General features: G+C 41.5%; 1 protein-coding gene across 5 annotated transcripts in view; it reads left to right on the forward strand.

The window, feature by feature from the left end:
• Window positions 1-22,242, forward strand: part of ARHGAP26 (Rho GTPase activating protein 26) — a 476,468-nt gene that overhangs the window by 269,363 nt on the left and 184,863 nt on the right. The gene's annotated exons all lie outside the window — the stretch shown is intronic.

The raw sequence follows: 22,242 nt of genomic DNA on the forward strand, positions 1-22,242 counted from the left end.
TTTGCTGTTAACCACAAAAGATTTTCTACCTCCCTAGGAAAAGGGCAATGCAGAAAGTTCCATTTTGGGAAACACAGACACTTGAACATTTTGCTTTTGGCATCCTGTCACCCACAGGGCACAGAGAGTTGGCTGCCTCGAGTCTCTGATGATTCCTCAGTTGCTTACCCTTTCATTTAGGAAGTGGGAGAGAAAAAGATATTAAACATATTGACCACTTTTCCAGGAGCACTTTTCACAGAAACTGTTTTTCTAGGGTATTGCTATCCTAAGAGATGTTCTGTTCATTAATTTCCAAGCTGGCAAAACCAGAGGAGTGTTCTGGACTGGTGCTTTCTCCCGACCTTTGACATTAGGATCCCCTCTTCCCATCACACAGGCCTTGGCCTCACCTCGCCTCGCCTCCTCTCCAGAGTGCTGTCCCTTTCTTATTCCTCCTGGCAGTAATTTGCAGCTTCACTGCACACCCACTATAGCACTCATCGCCACAGGAAGCACTATTGCCCAGGGTCTGGTTGTTCTGCAAGTGTTTATAGGACCATCAAAACTTTTTTAAAGGAAAAAAGTCAGTCTGACAGGAGTTTAAGAGCTGGACATCATGCTTTTCACCTCTGATAGCCAACTTCCAAATGTCTAGTATTTTCCTTTATAGAATATATTTTGGTGGGAGTTTGAGTGCCAACATTTTAATCACAGAACCAGAATGTTTGAAGAGACAGGTAGCAAAAGGGAATTCCTTTGGGGACAGGGCTGAATTTGTTGCTTTTTCTCTTGAAGTTTCTCTCAGGCCTTACTGTGTCTGTGGGGTATAAAACAGGGCCATACATAATGTCTGGCAGCTGCTGGTACCTTCCAGGTGGCCCGGCGCCAGGGAGAGGTTGCCAGCAGACAAATATATGCACCTTTCTTTGCAGAGCCTTTCCCCCCTCCTCTTTCTTCTCTATTTGGATCTCAGGCACAGAGAGAATGATTTAATCATTCTCCCAGATTTGTCGTGCATGACCCCTCCCTCCCTCCCTCCCTTCCTTCCCTCCTCCCTTCCCTCCTTCGTGTGTTCACTCACTCATTCCCTTGGAATTCTTTTCCCACCTCCTATTCCTGTCCTCCTTCACACTGTTCTATTGTATATCTTTAAAGTGTATTCTTGGACAGTCAGTCTCTTACCTACCTGTGTTTTAAGTTAGACAAGCGTTTGTTGTGTTCTGTTTCCTGCCCTGCTCCTCCAGTGTTGTGTTGGGAGCCGCTCATATTCCTCTGTGTACTTACAGTGGCTTCTGTCTGCTGCGTGCTCCACAGTGTGTAGCACTGGGCAGAGATGCCCTCCCACTCTTCATCACCATTACCGTACCGCAGTGGACATCTTCGTACAGGTCCCCTTGTGTGAGAAACTCCTTGGGGTTTACCCTCCCGGAGAGTTGCTGGTCAGTCAGAGGGTGTGTGTGTGTGTACTTGGTTTGAAGGAAGGCTCTCACCTTTGTGACCTAGAGTAAGTAGCCTGTTCACAGTTCCCCCAGCCCAGTGTTTCCATTTCCTCATTCCTGTCAGCTATTGCCATTATATTCAGCTTTGTAATTTTTTACCAGTCTAGTAGATATAAAATGGTAGCTCATTGTTGTCTTAATTTGTACTTCTCTGATAACTGATGAGTTTACTGGGTATCCTCTTCTGCTTTTTGCCTATTTGTGTCCTTTGCCCATTTTTCTATTGCAGTTACCATTTTTTATTGATGATTTATAAAATTCCTTCTATAGTCTAGATATTAATTCCTTGTTGTAGATTTTAAATATATCTTCCTATTTTGCCATCTGACATTTGATATTATGTTTGATATCTTTCTTTGAGTGTAAAGCTTTACTTTTTATAAATTTGATTTTTTTTTTCCTTCTGGTTTGTGATTTTCAAGTTGTGTTTTGAAAAAGGCCTTCCTGACCCGTGTTGCAAAGATGTGCACCTACACCTGCATTTTCTTTTATTGACTTCATGATTTTGTCTTTCACACTTCGGTTTCTCCAGTTGATATCTATCTTTGTATATGGTGTTTCATAAGGATTCAATTTTGTTTTAAAAAGCCAGTTTTCCCAACAACATGTGTGAAGCTATCTATTCTCTCCCTCTTTTACTTGTGATACCAGCTTTCTTGTGTTTGCATATCTGAGCTCTGTCTCTGAGCTCTTTATTTCCTTGGCCTGATCTGTCTGTTCTTGTGCTAATACCTCTCTGATTTTAATATGATGACTTTGAGGCAAGTCTTAATATCTGGTAGTTTGAGTTTCCTCTCTTTGCTTTTCAACGGTTGACTTAGCTGATTGTGGACCTTGATCCTTCTACATAAAAATTTCCTCAAAAATTTGAAATTTTCATTTGGGATTGCATTGAAGTATACAGGTTAATTGGCAGAAAATTGACACTTAAAATATTAATAATGGTTTAGTCTTAAATGTTGTTTCTCATAGTATGCTTTACAAATAACAAATACTTTTTTAAATTGAAAATTTTTTTATTGAAGGATAGTTGATTTACAGTACTATGTTAATTTCAGGTGTATAGCAAAGTGATTCAGTTTTATATATATGTATAAAACTGATATATATATGTAATACATATATATATATATACACATACACACACACACATAGTCTTTTTCAGATTCTTTAGGTTATAACTAAATACTGAATATAGTTCCCTGTGTATACAGTAAATTCTTATTGTTTATCTAGCCTGTATATAGTAGTATCCGTTAATCCCATACTCCTCTAATTTATCCCTTCTCCAGCTTTCCCCTTTGGTAGCCATAATTTTGTTTTCTATGTCTGTGAGTCTGTTTCCGTTTCATAAATAAGTTCATTTGTATTATTTTTTAGATTCCATATGTAAGTGATATCATATAATATTTGTCTTTCTCTGGTTTACTTCACTTAGTGTGGTATTCTCTAGGTCTATTCATGTTGCTGCAAATGGCAGTATTTTTTAAATGGCTGAGTAATACTCCATTGTATATATGTACCACATCGTCTTTATCCATTCCTCTGTCAGTGGACATTCAGGTTGCTTCCATGTCTTGGCTATTGTAAACAGTGCTGCTGTGGACATTGAGGTACATAAATCTTTCTGAATTGGAGTTTTTGTCTTTCCTGGATAATCCTCAGGAGTGGGAATTTCTGGATCATATGATAACTCTATTTTTAGTTTTATAAGGAACCTCCACAGTATTATCTGTAGTGGCTGCACCAATTTTCATTCCCACCAACACTGTAGGAAGGTTCCCTTTTCTCCACACCCTCTCCAGCATTTATTATTTGTAGAGTTTTTGATGATGGCCATTCTGACTGGTGTGAGATGATACCTCATTGTAGTTTTGATTTGTATTTCTCTAATAATTAGTGATGTAGAGCATATTTTCATATACATCTTAACCATCTGTATCTCTTCTTTGGAGAAATTATGTCTTCTTTGGAGAAATGTCTATTTAGGTCTTCTGTCCCTCCTCCCTCCCCTCCCCCGGGCCCCGCCTTTTTTTTGCTATTGGGTTATATGAGCTGTTTGTGTGTTTTGGAAATTTAGCCCTTGTAGGTCACATCATTGGCAAATATTTTCTTCTAGTCCATAGGTTGTCTTTTTGTTTTGTTTATCATTTCCTTGCTGTACAGAAGCTTGTGCATTTGATTAGGTCCTATTCATTTATTTTTGCTTTCGTTTCTTTTGTCTTGGGAAACTGACCTAAGAGATTATTGCTACAATTTATGTCAAAGAATGTTTTGCCTATGTTCTCTTCTAAGAGTTTTATGGTGTCATGTCTTTATATTTAAGTCTTTAAGTAATTTTATTTCTGTGTATGGTGTGAAGGAGAGTTCTAACTGCATTGATTTACATGCAGCTGAAAATCGACACTTTTATAGTGCTAAGTCACATCCTTCAAGAGCTTTGAATGTCTTTCCATTTATTCACACGTCTGTTAGCATTTTAGTTTTCTGCCTAGAAGTCTTCTGTATTCTTGGTTAAGTTAAGCCCTACATACTAAATTCAAATCCCAATCTGTTTTTTTTTTTTTTTTTGCCAATTGTATGGGCGGCTCAACCATGGATCCTGCTGCCATCAGGAACCTTACCTGGGTTTGGTCCTGGAATGTGAAGAATATGCAGCAGTGACACTGAGTTTTCTCTCATTAGTCACATTTGTAACCAGTAGTGAAGGGAAGGAAAAAACAGGAGTAAGAATAGCAGAGAAGAAGGAAGTCCTGTTTGTTGCTCCCTACGCTTCTTTACTGAGGAGGTGATCGCACCAGTGTCAGTCATCTAGACAGCAAATGACTGTCACTGATTTTCCCCTTTGTTATTACAAAGAACAAGAGTCTTCCCTGGGCAGGAATGTTGCCACCTTAATGCATATCTCCTGAGTCTGCATGTCCCATCGCATCTTACGTATGGTACAGTTGTGAGATTTACTCCCCAAAGGCTCTGTGAGAGCTGGTTCATTCTCCTTTGAAGTGAGCCCAGGTCAGAAGCAGGAGGAGGCGCCAGGAAGGAACCTGTTCTCAGCCCCTTCCTGTTGTCCTGTCGTCCCACTGGAGGGACAGTTGGAAAGCTGCAAATTTGTCAGAGAGAGTACACAGTCCAGTGCAAGAGATCCAGGGAAAGGCAGGCTGTTCTAGTGTGAGTTCGTCTTTACCAGCTTTGAAGTTTTAAACAATAAATGTCACTGCCTACTTAGCTGTGGAAAGATTAGCTTGTTTGTGGAAATGATGCTCTCCCACTGCTTTGCCAGCTGTTAGGAAGCCGACAGACTGAGATAGAGAGGGCTGTCTCCTAATCTTGGCTTCTAGTGATGGGTCCCTTAGTGTATTAACTCAGATCCCCTGGGCCAATCGGGTGGTTTCAAAGAAATATGCCTGAGGTGCCCTAGGTGTGCCTTTTTGTGCCCTTCTGACCCCACCTGGCTTTTCAGAGGGACACTGCTGCCATTTTCTTGCTTCCTCCTCTTGTTGAATGTGTTTCTGTGCTTTAACCTGAACCTTTCACTAGACTTAATATCTGTGCTTTTACAGATACATTAATGTGGAGGCAAGTGCCCACAGCCAGTTGGAATGGACTTCCAGCTAGGCTAGAAAGACTTTAAAAAGTACCCTCCCTTCTCCCCAGAAGAAGGAAATATAGTTCTTCCTCTTTTATTTCCTTGTTTTAATCCCTTCATTCCTTCCAGTTTGTTTTTAACCTAATACTTTAACAAGAATCCTTTTTATCTGCATAATGCCTAAGAACCCACTTCAGGTTGCCAACTTGTCATTCACACTAGAGGTGAGGGGGACAGCAGTGATTGGAGAAAGTTTGCAAAGTTGGAATTAGGATCTGTAGGGTGTGGACATTGAATCTCTGAACCTCATTCCAAAGGTTTGACAGATCTGTATTTTTACTTATTATGAAAATAATATGAACTCATTGTAGAACATTAAGGAAATATAGCAAAGATTTTCAAAAATTCAATAAGAATCATCTATAATTTCATCTCTAGAGATACTTCTTCCTTGCTTTTTCTTTTTTCATGATGTCTTATGTTTATTTTCCCAATGTCAGTATATATTTCTACTTAATTGACATTATACTGAACATACTTGTTGGTATTCTGCTTTTAAAAATTCACAATTTCTCAGATGATGAAAGTTGTTTATAAGTATTATTTGTAATGGTTGTTGCATGCTCTGTCATAAGAGTGCATCCTGATTTGTTGAACTATTTCCTGTCATTGGTCTTGAATGTCCTTTCCAGAGTTCTGCTTTTGTGAATAACATCAGGGTGAGCATCCTTGTACATCAGTCTTTGTACACATTTCACGTAACTTCACATGGGCCAGTCCTAATGGGTGAACTGGGAGAGCTGTTTCCTGGTGAATACAATTCCTGGTGAACTGGGAGGGTACTGTGTGAATGATGCAGATTATCCTGCAGGCCCGCTGGCCATGAAACCGTGGGTCAGTGCTGGGCCTCTCTAAGCTTCTCTTTCCCTGTCTGTAAAATGAGGATAAATCACAACCCTACCTCATAACCTTGCTGTGAGCATAAAAGCCCAGCACAATATCTGGCCTATTACCGAATAAGTGCCTAATTACTGTGGTTATTATCCTTGTTGTTATCTGGTCATACCAATTACTCTCCCATATGAGGAAGAAAGAAGTCACTGGATTAGGGGAACCACTTCTGAGCTGAGCAGGGGAAGAGAACAAAGGGCAGAAGCCAACACCCCTGCTGTTGGGGGCTGGAGGCCAGCCTGTGTTAATTCACTGAACCCTCTGGATCCTCATGACTGCATTTCTCAAAGTGGGGGATGTACACTGCTGGCGAAAGCCCAGATCATTTTGTATAGGACCAGACAAATGTTTTCAATTGCCTTTAAATTTATATATTTATTTAGTGTGTATTGACTGGGGACCGGCCCACAAGTAAACATAACTTCTCCCTGCCCCATCCAGTTTTCTAATGTTACTGCTTAGCACAGGGGTCAGGTTTTTCAGGAAAGGAGCAGATTTTTGGATTTGTAGTGCTATTTAGCTCTGCTCTGGTGTTCTGAAAGCAGCCATAGACAATATGGAAACGAAGGAGATGGCATTATTTACAAAACAGGCAACAGTGAGTTTGGCCCATTAACTACAAGTTTGTTAACTCAGCGTGATACAAAGATAGGTTTTTAAATATTCATCTCTTCAAGACAGCATGGGGTTATGGCAGGGAGCATGAATGTGGTGCGTGGATGGGTACCATTTGCAGAAATGCTTTTCACAGCAAGGAGTTACAAGTGAGCAAACAGGCTTAACGATGGCAAGATACCAGAGCTGAGTCTGCCCGATTGCCAAGATCATTTCCCCTACCATTCTAGATGTGCGTGAGATCTTTGCTCTGCCCTGCCATCTGTCATTATGTGGGCAACCCAGTGGGACTGGAAAGAGTTTCATCATCAACTTCCAATACCTAACCCACCCAGCAGTTTGCCACTGAGGGGCCATCCCTCGTTCCTTCTTAGTGAGCCTCTCCAGAGCCGTGTGCGGCTCCTCACACGTCACATGGGATGCTGGGAGAATCAGAGCCACACGTTCAGTGACTCAGGCTTCCCAGGTGCGGAGCTGTAACGTGGCCCATTCGTCTCCCACGGACTTTGACGACACAACCACAGCTGCTGTTGTTTCTGTTACATACACCCGTTCTCTCGGCTGTTATTCAGATTAGACTCCATATGGTGCTGGGTCAAAGCACTTCTTGTTTCATGAGGATAAGATTGAGGACAAGGAGAGAGATGGGGGGGCATCATTACCTTTCTCTGTTTGCCCATTGCCCTGCCTCTGGTTTCTGCATTCCCTTCATCTCTGCCTCAGCTTCCATTGATCGTAAAACAGAAAAAGAGATTGAGTCTTGAAGCTCGCAGGGGAAGAAGGTCTGATGGGACCACATGGGTCACTGTTTTTAAAATGTTCTGAAGTCTTCAGCCATCACTAAAGAGCTAGCAGTCTCACGAAAGCAGCGAAAGACAGGAAGGCAGCTTTTCTTTTTTCTTTTGCTTCCGATCACCTTTGGCCTTTTGCTTTGAGAACATCCCCAGTTGAGAGGCTGGAGAAGACAGCAACGAGTAGCCAGGATCCCTGTGGGATCAGAGCCATCCAGCGGCTGCCAAATCTCCACTGGTTGGTGGCTTATAAATAGAACATTTCCCCTCTTAAACCTGAGAAGGATGGACGCATTAGTGGGGATGGTGGCCTGGCCTCCTATGTGCTGGCCCACGAGGGAGTCAGCTGAGTACACCTTCCCCTCCAGCTTTCTCTCTACGCCTGCCAGCCAGAGTTGATAGAAGACAGGCGTGCATTCCCTTCCCGCTGCCCCCAGCCCCTCTTGGCCCTTCTTCTTTCCCTTTTTCCTCCATGGCAGCTTTTTGTCACCATGACTTTCTTCTCCTGAGCCACGGTAGGATAAGATGGTCCCCTGCTCTCTCACTGAAGTGCTGACCCCCAGCCTGCTTTTCCTTATGAGTTGTGAACACGGCGCAGCTGGTTGCTGTGGCCTGTGTAGAGTGGCAACAGCCCGGCATGAGCGCTGGGGGCTAGCAGGAGAGGAGGGAGAAGGAATGGATTGTTTGCTCCGAGATGCTATTCTCTGGGTTCCCAGCCCTTTGGTTTGGTGACACCCCACCCCCCAAGGACATGGCTGACCTGGGTACTCCTGAGACTTGCCTGTACAGTCAGAAGACTCCCGGCTTGTCCTCAAATCTGTCCTCTCCTCAGCCAGCTTTAGACTGACAAATGCAGCCAGCGCGTGACTTCGCTGTGGCCCCCCCTTCCCCTCAGCCATGTGGGCTCTGGACAGACAGCAGGCTGCCGCCTGGCAGGTGCCCACCACCCCTTGGCATCCCAGTTTGGGCTTCAACCAAGGAACAGCGAGCAGGTCGTTGGCAACATCCTTAACTCTTAAAGCCCAGGGCAAGGGGCTGTGGAGACAGAGACTGGTATTCCTCACTGGCACCAAGTGCAGGCTCTTGACCAATGATATCATTAGTGATAAACATTATCATTAGCACATACTGTGTCCCAGGCAATGTGCTTAGTGTCTGACCTACATTATATTTGATCTTTGTAAGAACTCTGTGAGGCAGATGGTAGTATTGACCCCATTTACAGATGAGAAAACTGAGGCTTCATCCTAAGTGCAAACTTGTGGTCACTCAAGATCATTCCTTCCCACCCTGATCAGCATTCAGAGTGTGCACCTCTCATTCAGCATGTGAGATTTAGTGAAAGCTGTCAAGTACTGTTGCCCACAGTGGGGGGAGTTTTGAGTAGTGGTTGGGAATGTTGGTTCTGGAGTATTATTACACATGTGTTTGGAATCCCAGCCTCATGGCTTATTGAATTTGTGACTGTGGGAAATAAATTTATCCAGACCTCAGTTTCTTTATCTGTAAAATGAGGATAGTCTTACTGTCTACATCATTGGTTTCTTTGAGAGTATCAAAGGAGAATAAACTGGAAATTCTTTAATCAGTGGTGCTTGGTATGCTAAGCAGTCATTAAATGTTGCTCTCTGCTGTTATTATCAATAACATCATCATTAGCTGAAACCAGAGGCTATTTATATAAAGCCTGACACTGGATAGTTTCTTTCAGAGTTCCTCAGAGTGCCTTCACATGCATTACTTTTTTTGATTTCTACCATGCTTGATCTTCAAGATGAGAAAAAGGGTCCGAGAGGTGATATATTCCCACATCATACAATATTATGGTAACTCCAGGTGCAAATCTTAGGCCTCAGATTCTGAATGGCATCTCCTTCCCTGCCTTCTACTGCCCTGGAGTTTGATGTGTCTGAAAAATAGCTAAACTGTTTCTAGGGCAGATAAGGAGAGGACACGTAGTTAGAGGCAAGGAAGGGATCTGGCTGGACAGAGGAGATTGGTTTTCCGCTTGAAACACGTCCACCTTCGGAAAGCTGGCACTGATTTCTTTTGGTTGAGAAATCAGTGCACAGCCACCCAGGCCTCGAGGTAGAAAGGAATTGAGGCCACTGGACTGTAAGTCATCCTTGGGATGTTCAGAATCCCAGGTAGGAGACAAATGGTTCTGATTAAGATGGTTCACATTACCAAGGTGTACGTGCAGCCTTGCTTCTTCACAGCTGTCCTGGTCAGGAATTTTAAGGTAGACAGGGAGATTGCAGATGTCAAAACCCACAAGGAAACTGTCCTTCCTCCCTCCTTCCACCCCACACTGGTCTGCAGTTCTCAGCTGTACTGTGCAGGAACTCACCTGCTGCCGCTTTGGCTGCCTCTGGCTGAGAACTGGAACATCTGAGACTGGCAGGTTTATTCCAAGCCAGGCAGGGTTTTCATCTCTTCCTCTGCTACCTGTTTTACTCCCCGTCCTTCTCGGCTTATTTTTCTTAATGTGGGTCTCCAGAAACCATGAGAAAAGAAGATAGGTTCCTGGGTATGTGGTTGGCTAGGGAAGAAAATCCTGATTGGTGGTATTCATGCATAGAGGTCAGAGGGTGAATGAGATCCCTATCAGTGCTGTCTGTTCTGTGCTTCCCCAGCAGACCCCTGCACTCTAGAAGGTACCAGGGTTCGGTCAGCTGCTCCCCATTGAGGTTCCTGGAGTGTAGGAACTTCTTTACCTATTGATTTCTTGGTGTCTCTGCTGGTGAAAATGTAGGTTATATTTGTTGCTTCCTTCAGAAAATGTGTATTGAAGCTACGGTAGTGAGCAAGGCAGATAAAGTCCCTGAATGAGAGCAGGGACCCCAAACAGTAAGCCAGCAAACAAAGGGAGGCTTCCAAGTGGAGAGAAGGGCTATGAGGAAGTAAGAACAAAGGCATAGGGAGTTACAGGGGAAGGGTGGCTATTTTATATTTAATTTATTTTTTACTACAGTATAGTTGATTTTACCGTGTTGTGTTAATTACTATTGTACAGTAGAGTGGCTCAGTTATACCCCGATACACATTCTTTTTCATATTCTTTTCCGTTGTGGTTTAATCACAGGGTATTGCATATAGTTCCCTGTGCTGTACAGCAGGACCTTGTTGTGTATCCATCCTATATGTAACGGTTTGCATCCACTAACCCCAAACTCCCTGTCCATCCCTCTCTTGATGGGTGGCTGTTTTAGATACCAGGGACAGAGGAGGCCTCCTTGAAGAAATGACATTTAAGGAGAAACCTGAACAAACCTAGGGAGGGCGCCACGTCAGGAACTGGCAGAGAAACAAGCATGTACAGAGGCCCCTGCAGCGGAGAAGCTGAACTAGCCATGTTCAAGGAGTATCAGGAAGGACCCTTGTGACTGGATTGACAGAGACCAGAGGGAGAGTGTCCAGGTGGACTGAGCCATGTGAGGCTGTGGTCAGGAGGTAGGATTGCGTTCTAAGTGTCATGAGAAGTCCCTGGCGAGTTGTGATCAGGCAAGTGACATGAGCCAATGTATATTTTTAAAAGATGACTCTGACCGCCGGCAGAGAATACATTGTAGGGGGCAAAAGGAGAAACAGTTGAGAGGCTATGGGAACAGTCCAGGCAAAAGATGATGGTAGCTTGGATCAAAGTGTTAGTAACAGAGAAGTAGCTGGATTCTAGGTTTAAGTTATTGCTGATGGTACTGGCTAACGGATTGGATGTGGAGTGTGATGGCAAGGACTCAAGGATGACTATTGAAATAGGACAGTTTGCTGATAGAATGTGGTACCCTCCCATCTTGTCCTTTCAGCCAGGTTGAAGGTGGTGCCTGGGCTGGTGCAGATTAGGACAGTAGCTCCCAAATGTGTTGTTTGTCACCTTCATTATTTAACATGTGTATATACCCCCTGTAATACTATTTATGTACTATTTTTTAAAATCAATTTGCTCTTCTTAAACTACATTTATTTTAAAAATGCATCAATAATTTTCTAGTACTTATTAAAGTAAGTGTGTTTAGATCATTAATCCATTTTGAGTTTATTTTTGTGTATGGTGTTAGAAAGTGGTCTAGTTTCATTCTTTTACAAGTGGTTGACCAGTTTTCCCAGCACCACTTGTTAAAGAGATTGTCTTTAATCCATTGTATATTCTTGCCTCCTTTGTCAAAGATAAGGTGTCCATATGTGCATGGATTTATCTCTGGGCTTTCTATTTTGTTCCATTGATCTATATTTCTGTCTTTGTGCCAGTACCATACTGTCTTGATAACTGTGGCTTTGTAGTAGAGCCTGAAGTCAGGTAGGTTGATTCCTCCAGTTCCATTCTTCTTTCTCAAGATCGCTTTGGCTATTCGAGGTTTTTTGTATTTCCATACAAATTGTGAAATTATTTGTTCTAGCTCTGTGAAGAATACCGTTGGTAGCTTGATAGGGATTGCATTGAATCTATAAATTGCTTTGGGTAGTATACTCATTTTCACTATATTGATTCTTCCAATCCATGAACATGGTATATTTCTCCATCTATTAGTGTCCTCTTTGATTTCTTTCACTAGTGTTTTATAGTTTTCTATATATAGGTCTTTAGTTTCTTTAGGTAGATATATTCCTAAGTATTTTATTCTTTCCGTTGCAATGGTGACTGGAATTGTTTCCTTAATTTCTCTTCCTGTTTTCTCATTATTAGTGTATAGGAATGCAAGGGATTTCTGTGTGTTGATTTTATATCCTGCAATTTTACTATAGTCATTGATTAGTTCTAGTAATTTTCTGGTGGAGTCTTTAGGGTTTTCTATGTAGAGGATCATGTCATCTGCAAATAGTGAGAGTTTTACTTCTTCTTTTCCAATTTGGATTCCTTTTGTTTCTTTTTCTGCTCTGATTGCTGTGGCCAAAACTTCCAAAACTATGTTGAATAGTAATGGTGAAAGTGGGCACCCTTGTCTTGTTCCTGACTTTAGAGGAAATGCTTTCAATTTTTCACCATTGAGGATAATGGATGCTTGGGGCTAGTGCACTGGGACGACCCAGAGGGATGCTATGGGGAGGGAGGAGGGAGGAGGGTTCAGGATGGGGAGCACATGTATACCTGTGATGGATTCATTTTGATATTTGGCAAAACTAATACAATTATGTAAAGTTTAAAAATAAAATAAAATTTAAAAAAAAAGAAAGTAAAGGAAAAAAAATAAACTTCATAACAATGTTGTGGAATGTCAAAAAAAAAAAGAAAATAAAAATGTAATTTAAAGTCAAAAAAAAAATAAAACGAATTCACGTGAAATTGCAAAAAAAAAAAAAAATAATAAAGTAAGTGTGTAACAATTGGAAATATTTATTTGTGAACTACTTGGAATCTTTTCATATACCCCGATGGCACAAGCCAACATTACACTTTGAGGTACACAGCACTGGTGAATCTTTATTATTGGATGAGGAATGTGGAATAGGTATCACCCATTAACTAACAGTCAATAATCATTGGTAGTGGTCTTTAGTGATAATAATTTTAGTCACTTGGTATACAGTACAGTGTTATCTATCCCACATGTGATTCTCATACCTGCTGAAGCATATCCTTTGGGAGGTACCCAGAATCTGCATTGAGCAAGCATGCCCCTGAGTCTGTCCCCTAGGTTTGAGAGCTACTTCTGGAGTAGAAAGGGCAGAATCCAGAAAATAGGGCTCCAGCCCTGGTCCTTCTCTGACTGGCTATGTGAACTTCAGCAGAGGAACAGGGGATAGAAGAGAATGGCCTCTGGAGCTAGACCAAGTTAGAGTCCTGGTTCCACCGCTCATGAACACCGCAAGCCTACAGGAGCCCCTTAACCTCTTTTGGATCCAAGGTTTCCATCTGCAGAGCAGGGCTGGTGATAATGATAATGGTGATGATATGGTGCAATTAAGTGCCTACTCCAGAGCAACACTATGTGCAAAGTGTTACTACTGCCATCATCATTGTTGGTACCACTTAACATCGTGAGCCTGGCTTTTCTCATCATAAAAACTTAACAGATATATTGGAAAAGTCAAATAAACTATAAGCTATTAATTTATTCTATAAATAGTACCATATTACCCTTCATTATACTTACTAGTGTGGAGACACAGCAAGACGTTTTTAGTAAAAATAGTAGCAATATATACCCCCATGAGATTACAGTAAGGTTAACATGCACTTGGGTGTGAAGAGTATTTCATCAACTGTAAGTTTGATTCAAGTATTAGAATGTAGTTCAGTTCAGTCGCTCAGTCGTGTCCGACTCTTTGTGATCCCATGAATCACAGCATGCCAGGCCTCCCTGTCCATCACCAACTCCCAGAGTCCACCCAAACCCGTTACCATCAAGTCGGTGATGCCATCCAACCATCTCATCCTCTGTCGTCCCCTTCTCCTCCTGCCCTCAATCTTTCCCAGCATCAGGGTCTTTTCAGATGAGTCAGCTCTTCTCATCAGGTGGCCAAAGTATTGGAGTTTTAGCTTCAACATCAGTCCTTCCAATGAACACTGAGGACTGATCTCCTGTAGGATGGACTGGTTGGATCTTCTTGCAGTCCAAGGGACTCTCAAGAGTCTTCTCCAACACCACAGTTCAAAAGCCTCAATCCTTTGGCTCTCAGCTTTCTTTATAGTCCAATTCTCACATCCATACATGACCACTGGAATAACCATAGCCTTGACTAGACGGACCTTTGTTGACAAAGTAATGTTTCTGCTTTTTAATATGCTGTCTAGGTTGGTCATAATTTTCTTTCCAAGGAATAAGCGTCTTTTAATTTCATGGCTGCAGTCACCATCTACAGTGATTTTGGAGCCCAGAAAAATAAAGTCAGCCACTGTTTCCACTCTATTTCTGTTTCCCTTTCTATCTGTCATGAAGTGATGGGACCAGATGCCATGATCTTTGTTTTCTGAATGTTGAGGTTTGAGTCAACTTTTTCACTCTCCTCTTTCACTTTCATCAAGAGGCTCTTTGGTTCTTCTTCACTTTCTGCCGTAAGGGTGGTATCATCTGCATATCTGAGGTTATTGATATTTCTCCCAGCAATCTTGATTCCAGCTTGTGTTTCTTCCAGCCCAGCGTTTCTCATGATGTACTCTGCATATAAGTTAAATAAGCAGGGTGACAATATATAGCCTTGATGTACTCCTTTTCCTATTTGGAACCAGTTTGTTGTTCCATGTCCAGTTCTAACTGTTGCTTCCTGACCTGCATACAGGTTCCTCAAGAGGCAGGTCAGGTGGTCTGGTATGCCCATCTCTTTCAGAATAGTTACTATATCCTAATAATCATAGTACTGGTAATGACCATTTACTGAATACTAGCCAAGTCTCAGTTGTTGTCCATTTCATTTGACCTTTGTAGCATTAAGGTGAGTTACCACACCACACAGGTGAGGAAGGTGAAGCTTCTTGCCGAAGAGCATAATGGCCAGAGGTGGCAGAGACAGGCATCCAAGCCAGATCTGTCCGGCCTTAAAATTCATTGTTCTCTTTCCAGTACATACAGCTTCTGTTGGTGTTACTTCAGTTAATATTAAAGTTCATTCACATTCCCTGAGTACCTACCAGCCAGGGAACAGAATAGAGGGCAGTTGGCAGTGAAGTGAAATGGGTCACAGGTTTGGGGAGCTGATCTGGGATTAAAACTGGCTCTGGGTAAATTGCCCAAGTAGAGAACTCACACCTTTCCTGGACCCCACTGGAAGCTTCACAGCCAGGAAGCCCTGGCAACTCTGGGGCTTCACATTTTGAGGAAAAGGATGTGAGCCCCTCTGAGTGTGTGAGCCAACTGGAAATCTCTTTTCCAGATAGGATTTTGTATTAAATTGAGTATGGGTGTTTTTCTTCATGGCTTTTAATGGTGCTGAAATTTGATTAAATTCAGAAGGAGTGAGGCAGGCCAGGCTTTAAAGAGCAAATCACATAGGGAAAGGGAGTAAATTTCTGTGGTGAGAACGTGCCCCAGGAACTGTCCATAAAATGGTGGGCTGGTCTCAGCAACTCCAGACAACTTCCTGTATCCATCAGCATTAGAAATACAGCATGGACTTCCTTTACCTCAGTTCTCTTGTTTTTATTTCCAGAAAATTCCATTTCTCCCATAAAAAGAAAAAAAAAAACTTGAAAGGTATTTTTTTTTTTAAATCAAAGAAAAGTTGAATAAAGAAAAAAATCTGTCAAACACCAGCTTTAGGAAACTGTTAATTCCATCTAATTCATGTTGAGCCTAATTCAGGTAAGTCAATTCCTCTCTTTTTGAGGAGAGGTCTGAGGTCTGTTAGAATTCCTGGGAGGCATGTCTGGGGAAACTTTGGGACATATCTCAAAGTGTCGTTTTTTTTTCAGAGTATATGTCCATCAGTCAGCCTATGCTGTGAAAAGGTCCCTTCTATTCAGAACTGGTGATTTGGCCACTTCTTACCTAGTTTCTGGGTGCTTTGAATACTAAGGACTTAGAGACGGGCAGCACCTAGTCAGTGATTTTTATAAGAGGGACTTTGGGACCTCAAGAGTGAGTGGCACAAAATTCAGGAGGTGAATGCTCTTGTTTTCTAGAGCTTTCTCTACCCTCAGGCCTGTCTGACTGTTTTTTTGGTTTTTTTTTTAATGATTTTATTTATTTATTTTTATTTTTCACTGCACTGGGTCTTCACTGCTTTTCTTGAGCTTTCTCCAGTTGCAGTGAGTGGGAACTACTTCTTCATTGTGGTTTGAAGGCTCCTCATTATGGTGGCTTCTCACTGTAGAGCACAGCCTCTAGAGTGAGGGCTCAGTAGTTGCGGTACACAGGCTTAGTTTCTCCACAGCATGTGGGATCTTCCTGGACCAGGACTTGAACCCATGTCTCCTGCATTGGTAGGTGGATTCCTATGTACTGTACCACCAGGGAAGTCCTGTCTGACTGTTTAGATGGCCTAGTTAGTATGTGCAAGCAAAGGATTTCAACTAATAAAAGTGTCCAGGAAACCTAAACTTGATTTTTGTCTCCTCTATTCTATGTCTTGGCTTGCATAGTTTTTGTTTTTCCCTTCTCTGGGACTGATTCTTAAGGCTGTACTGCTTGGTAATACCTGTTTATATTGATACAGGAAGGAAGTGGTTAGATTAAGCCATTCGTTTCTTTATTTAACCTTTTATCCTCAGAGAAGATGGAAAAGTGGAGGACCAGAAGCTTAGATAACCTATCTGCTTTCATAGGTTTACATCAGTTGAAGTTTGAAAGGTCACTTTGACTCTGCCACACTGTCCTTCTGCCGCTCTTCCTACCATTCAGTCACCACTTTACAGATCCATGTATCCAGAATGAAAAGTTACACCAAATGAAAAGTTACATGCTTCTACTTCATTTCCAGCATTATGGTGGACAGTGGATGACAGAGATTTAGTAGTAATAACAATAAATCAGTAAAGTTATATATGGACCATTGTCTTTATTAATGCATATCCAGCTTGGTAGACAGAAATCTTTTGCAGGATTGTACAAATAAATGTAGGCTTGTACTCATACTGCATACTCTGATGGAGAGGTTAAGGAAGGCATCAACCTAGGTGGAGGGGTCAGAGAGGCTTTTTTACAGGAGATGATACTTGAAGGGGAAGACCTGAGAATTTGGAGTCACATGGGCCAAAGGGCTCCCAGGAGTGAAACACAGCTTGTGCAAAGGCTGAGGAGAAAGTGTGGTTAATTGGATTCTCTGAGAGGAAGCCAGTGTGTTTGGGATGCTGAGACCTGGGGGAGGGCCATGAGACAAAGCTGGAGCCAGACCATGCAGAGCTGTGTGGGCCATATTAGGGGCCAGGGTTATGCTTCTAAGAGCAGCTGGGTGCCATTGAATGATTTTAGGCAGAAAGGTGATGTGGTCTGGTTTTGTCAAGGTCATGGGGGCTGCAGGGTTGAGGGGAAGGGTTGAGGGCAGATTGGAGGGAGCCAGAGGAGGTGTGAGCCAAGGAGACCAGTTGGGAGGGCCTTGCAGCTGTCCTGGTAACAGATGGGTCCAGGACCAGGGTGGTGTGGTGAAGGCGGAGAGAACTAGATAAAATTAAGATGGCATTAGGCGGAAAAACTGAGGTGAATAATTTGGATGTGGGAGATAAGAAAGAAGGGAAGTGCTAAGGGTTAAGTTCATGATTTTATAGTAGCTTTCACTCTTTACCGTCACCTACATGCTTCTTCTTCTTCTTTTTTTTTTTTTTAAAGGCCAAGGAAAGCTTCATATGAGGTAACATGAGGTAACATGAAGTACCAAAAGCTTCAGAACAGGGCATTGAATGTTATGCTAAAATCCATGTGTATACCTGACCCACCAGCCTCCTCCTTTTAAACAATTTGACTGATCTTTAAAATATATTGCTGTTTTAAGCCCATTGTAGTAAAGCAGTCAGTTCCTGGATCTAACGTGTTTCCTTTTTCTCAGAGTTCATACCCTGGGCATGGTAAGCAGAGACCAAATAGTCTGCTAGACATCCTCCTCCTGCTTTGGCCCTAAGAATCTCCAGGTTGACTGAGAGTCAAGCTGCCTGTCCCATGTCCTTCTGTTCCCCATAAAACTTCGAGAAAATAGCTTTGTGTGACCCTGGCCCTTAACTTCCTCTAAAAACAGACAAATAATGCTTCAAAAGTTGACATGACAGTTAAGAGGATGACCCTTTTCTAACTTGGCAGGTCAGCCTGGGTGTTTGTGTGAGCTCTGTGAATATTCATTATCTGACAACTGTTTGGCCTGCCCTTTGTGTAAACCTGGGCAGAGCTGAACTCATGGCTGAGAGAGGAAGGTAAACCAGTCCAGGCCTTAGCTGCCAGACGGTGAGTGTCTGGCCCAGGAGGTACCGCCCCTGCAACAACTCATTGCCAGTCAAATTAAGGGAATAATGCAAGCCTAGTAGATATTTAATGAGAGATTATTTCTGGAGATTATAAGGATACAGCAATTGCAAATAAATCCCTGACCTTTTCTGAGCCTGGGCTCAGTAAAAGAGCTGAATCACCTGCTTGAAGGGATTAAGGACAGCCGCTTCCATCTGGCAGGCTGCTCAGACTTTTTCTGTTATTAGCAAACTCTGCTCAGTGGTGATGGTGTTCTAAACCTAATAGTGGGAACTGGATTTTCCAAATAGAAGATCTCAATTAACTTAGCTTATGTATCTGCTGGACAGTGATCAGGACTAATGATCTGATTATGGATTCACTGTAGTCCCTGTCACATCAGTGGTACTCAGTACATGTTAAATAGGAAAGAAATTGTTCATCATCAGTAACCTAATCACGATGTCAGCAGGAAACTCAGACTGGTGAGAATAGAATTCAAACCTGTGTATTTGTCTGTGTGTGTGTGTGTGTGTGTGCGCGCGCGAACCAGAGATAGAAAGATACAGGAAGTGCCAGGGTAGGGGGTAGTGTAATAATTTATACCAGTTACAGTTTAGAGATTTACAACAGTGATAGTTGAAGTGTTTTTCATGAGTTCCTTATTAGGACTGTTGTTTGATATTAATTCCATTTCTTAACACAGTTTTGTTTATGGAACTGTAGTAATTATCATCAGTATACAGCTTGAACACATTAGAGGCTTATAGTGTTACCTTGAACTCTTAGCATTTGACTTGGTAATATATGAATTTGTTATATGCATTTGAACTTAGACAACTAATAAATACTAATACTGTTATATGTGTAATGCCTTTATGTAACATCTGTGTAAGATTTATTTCATGAAAAGGGTTTTGCTGGTATAAAATGAATTACAGAACCTCTAATTTTGGGAAAACCAAAGAAGGAATATTTACTCAGAGATTTTGGGTGAGGGGCATTTTTCTTTGCCATTTTCCAAAAGACATAAGTGTAATTAGTGTGGGTTAGTGGAATTTAAGTTTTTTTCTGAATATACTTGGGGGATAGCATTGTATTCTTTTCCATTAGCTATTACCTTCTTAAAGAGGGAGCCAACTTCCCACAGTTCCATGGGACAAGGTCAAGGCCTGATTTGTCTCTGCAGGGTTATATCTAGCTCTGTCCATATTTCTTCCCATAGTTGGGCTAGTGGCTTTATGAGCATGTATCTTCTGGCCACTGGGGTCATCACTGTCTGCTGCCACGTTATTTCTAATTTTAACCATGTTCTTGGGGTAGGGAAGCAAAGTAGTCTTTGTCCAGAACAGAAGTTCCTCAATGCCTAGAACACGACCATGTTCACAAACCTAACCTTAAAATTTCCGAATTTGGAATCCATCTCAGCAACTCCCCAGAGCACTGTCCACAACTTCCGTTCTTTTTCTCCCAAACTTCCTTGACTATCATCCCTGTGCAAGAATCCTCCTAACCACCTCTCAAAAGGAGAACCGAAAGGCTTCAACTGACTATTGAATCATGTTATGGACATTTAGGAAGCATCCTTGGGTATAGAAAATAATTCCCCCTCTGACAAATACTTGCCAGTAGGCTCTATTCTGACTACTGTGTAAAGGAATGAACATTCTCCCCTGCACATGAAAAGGTGCCCAGCACCACTAGTCATTAGGGAAATGCAAGTAAAAACCGCAGTGATATACCATTTCATATCCAGAATGGCAGTAATTAAGAAGACAATAACAAATGTTGGTAAGGCCCTGGAGAACTTGGAACTTTCATATGTCACTGGTGGGAATGTGAAGTGGTTCAGCACTTTTAGAAAGCAGTTTGGCATTTCTTCAAAAAGTTAAGCATAGAGTTACCATATAACCTAGCACTTCTAACCTTGGGCACATAATGAACAGAAATGAAAATATATGTTCACACAAAGATTTGTACACCAGTGTGTTCCTAGTAGCATTATTCATTATAGTCAAAAAGCAGAAATGGTAACTGATGAATGGATAAATGAAATGTGGTATATCCAGGCAATGAAATGTTATTTAGTCATAAAATGGAGTAAAGTGTATTGATGCTGCATTGTAGAAAAATCATTGTAGAAAAAGCATTAAACTAAGTGAAAGAAACTAAATACAAAAGACCACATATTATATTATTGCTTGTACATGAAATGTCCAGAATAGGCAAATCTATAGAAACAGAAGATAGATTTCTGATTTCTAGGAGCTGAGGGAAGAGAGAAGTAGAGAGTTACTGTTAATGTGTATAAGGTTTTTCATGGGAGTATTGAAAATGTTATGTAGAGAATGGTGATTGGTTCATGACTTTGAAATATACTAGAAATTGAATTGTAAAACTTACAAATGAATTGTAAGTTTTAAATGAGTGAACACTACAATATGTGAATTATATCTTAGTGAGTTATCATTTTTAAAAAAATCTTGCTTTGATTCCAGTAGATATTTAGACTATGTATTATGGTTTGTCATAAAATTTGAGAAAACTCAATGGTATGAGTTGAGCTTCATTTGGAAGAATGGTCCTTTTCTGAGTCAGAAAGCTATATACAACACAATGTGCAGAGTAAACACTCGGTTCATACTAGAAGAAACAAGGGCTTGAATTAGTAGACTGTAGCTTTAAGAGAATAAGAACAATGATTTGTATAGCAGGTGCTCTCCAGGAAGAAAAACATCATTTCCCCCCCTTCTCTGGTACTTTATTTACTATCCTAGAGATAGTAAGTATGTTTAATAATAAGTACCACAAAATGATATGTACACATGTAAGAGCTAAAGCTGGTTCTCTTTGGGAAGAGAAGTTTGGGGAAATTACTGTTCCTTTTTGGTTTGATTTGGGGAATTTTCAGTAATTTTTAAAGGATTTTTTTTTCTTCATTGGACCTATATTCAACCATATACATTAAAAATTGGAGAGATTCCATTTGGATGAGATCCAAGATGAGTTCAAGTTCTGCTCAGTTCTCGTATTTTACAAGTGTATTTCTTGCCCTGGGATGATGACAAATCATTTATAAATATTCACTTTCCTTCTTCCTTCCATTCCCTTCTCCACTCAGATCACTGGTTTGTATAACATCTTGTCCTGATATCCAAAGGAGGTCAAAGATTCTTAAAGATTACCATGCACATCTTATCATTGGGTAATCAGAGCATGGGAATGAATTTTGTTGGGTTTTCAGCCCTGTTGCCAGGTTGGCAGTTGGTTCTGCATTGTGGGAAAGTTGGTGCTACTTGTCATTTATTTTCTGAGTGACAAGAGGGTGTTTTGGAGCAAATGGAGAACCTGTCACTGCCTGCTGGTTTACCGCATAGAGGGTGGGTCTTCCACATTAGTGCTTTTCCCTTAGATACCTTCTTTGTCCTTGGCTGTTTTAATTTCCCCCCAGTCAGTTTTCCTTTTTTTCCCTTTTTCTAGTCATCTGAGCAGACTTTTATTCTTCCTTTTAACTCAGAGTCACTTTTTTTTTTAATTTTTATTTTTCAGAGTCATTTTTTTTTTTAATTAATTTTATTCTATTCTCAAACTTTACATAATTGTATTAGTTCTGCCAAACATCAAAATGAATCCACCACGGGTATACATGTGTTCCCCATCCTGAACCCCCCTCCCTCCTCCCTCCCCACACCATCCCTCTGGGTCGTCCCAGTGCACCAGCCCCAAGCATCCAGTATCGTGCATTGAACCTGGACTGGCATCTCGTTTCATACATGATATTTTACATGTTAGTCACTTTTAAGGCAGTTAAAGTTGTAATGGCTCTGGAGTGAGTCTCCCACATATTAGCTTTGCAGCTTTGGTCAAGATAGTTAGCTTTGCCAAATCTGTTTCTTCTTGTGTAATTTGGGGCTCATGATAGTACCAACCTAGAGGACTTGCTGGGATTAAACAAGGTGAGCTCTGTGAAGTACTTACTGACATTTATTGAGCATTTAATTTATGCTTTTTGA

Source organism: Bison bison, unplaced genomic scaffold (genome assembly GCF_000754665.1).
Source record: "Bison bison bison isolate TAMUID 2011002044 unplaced genomic scaffold, Bison_UMD1.0 scf7180017864291, whole genome shotgun sequence".
NCBI classification, from domain to species: domain Eukaryota; kingdom Metazoa; phylum Chordata; class Mammalia; order Artiodactyla; family Bovidae; genus Bison; species Bison bison.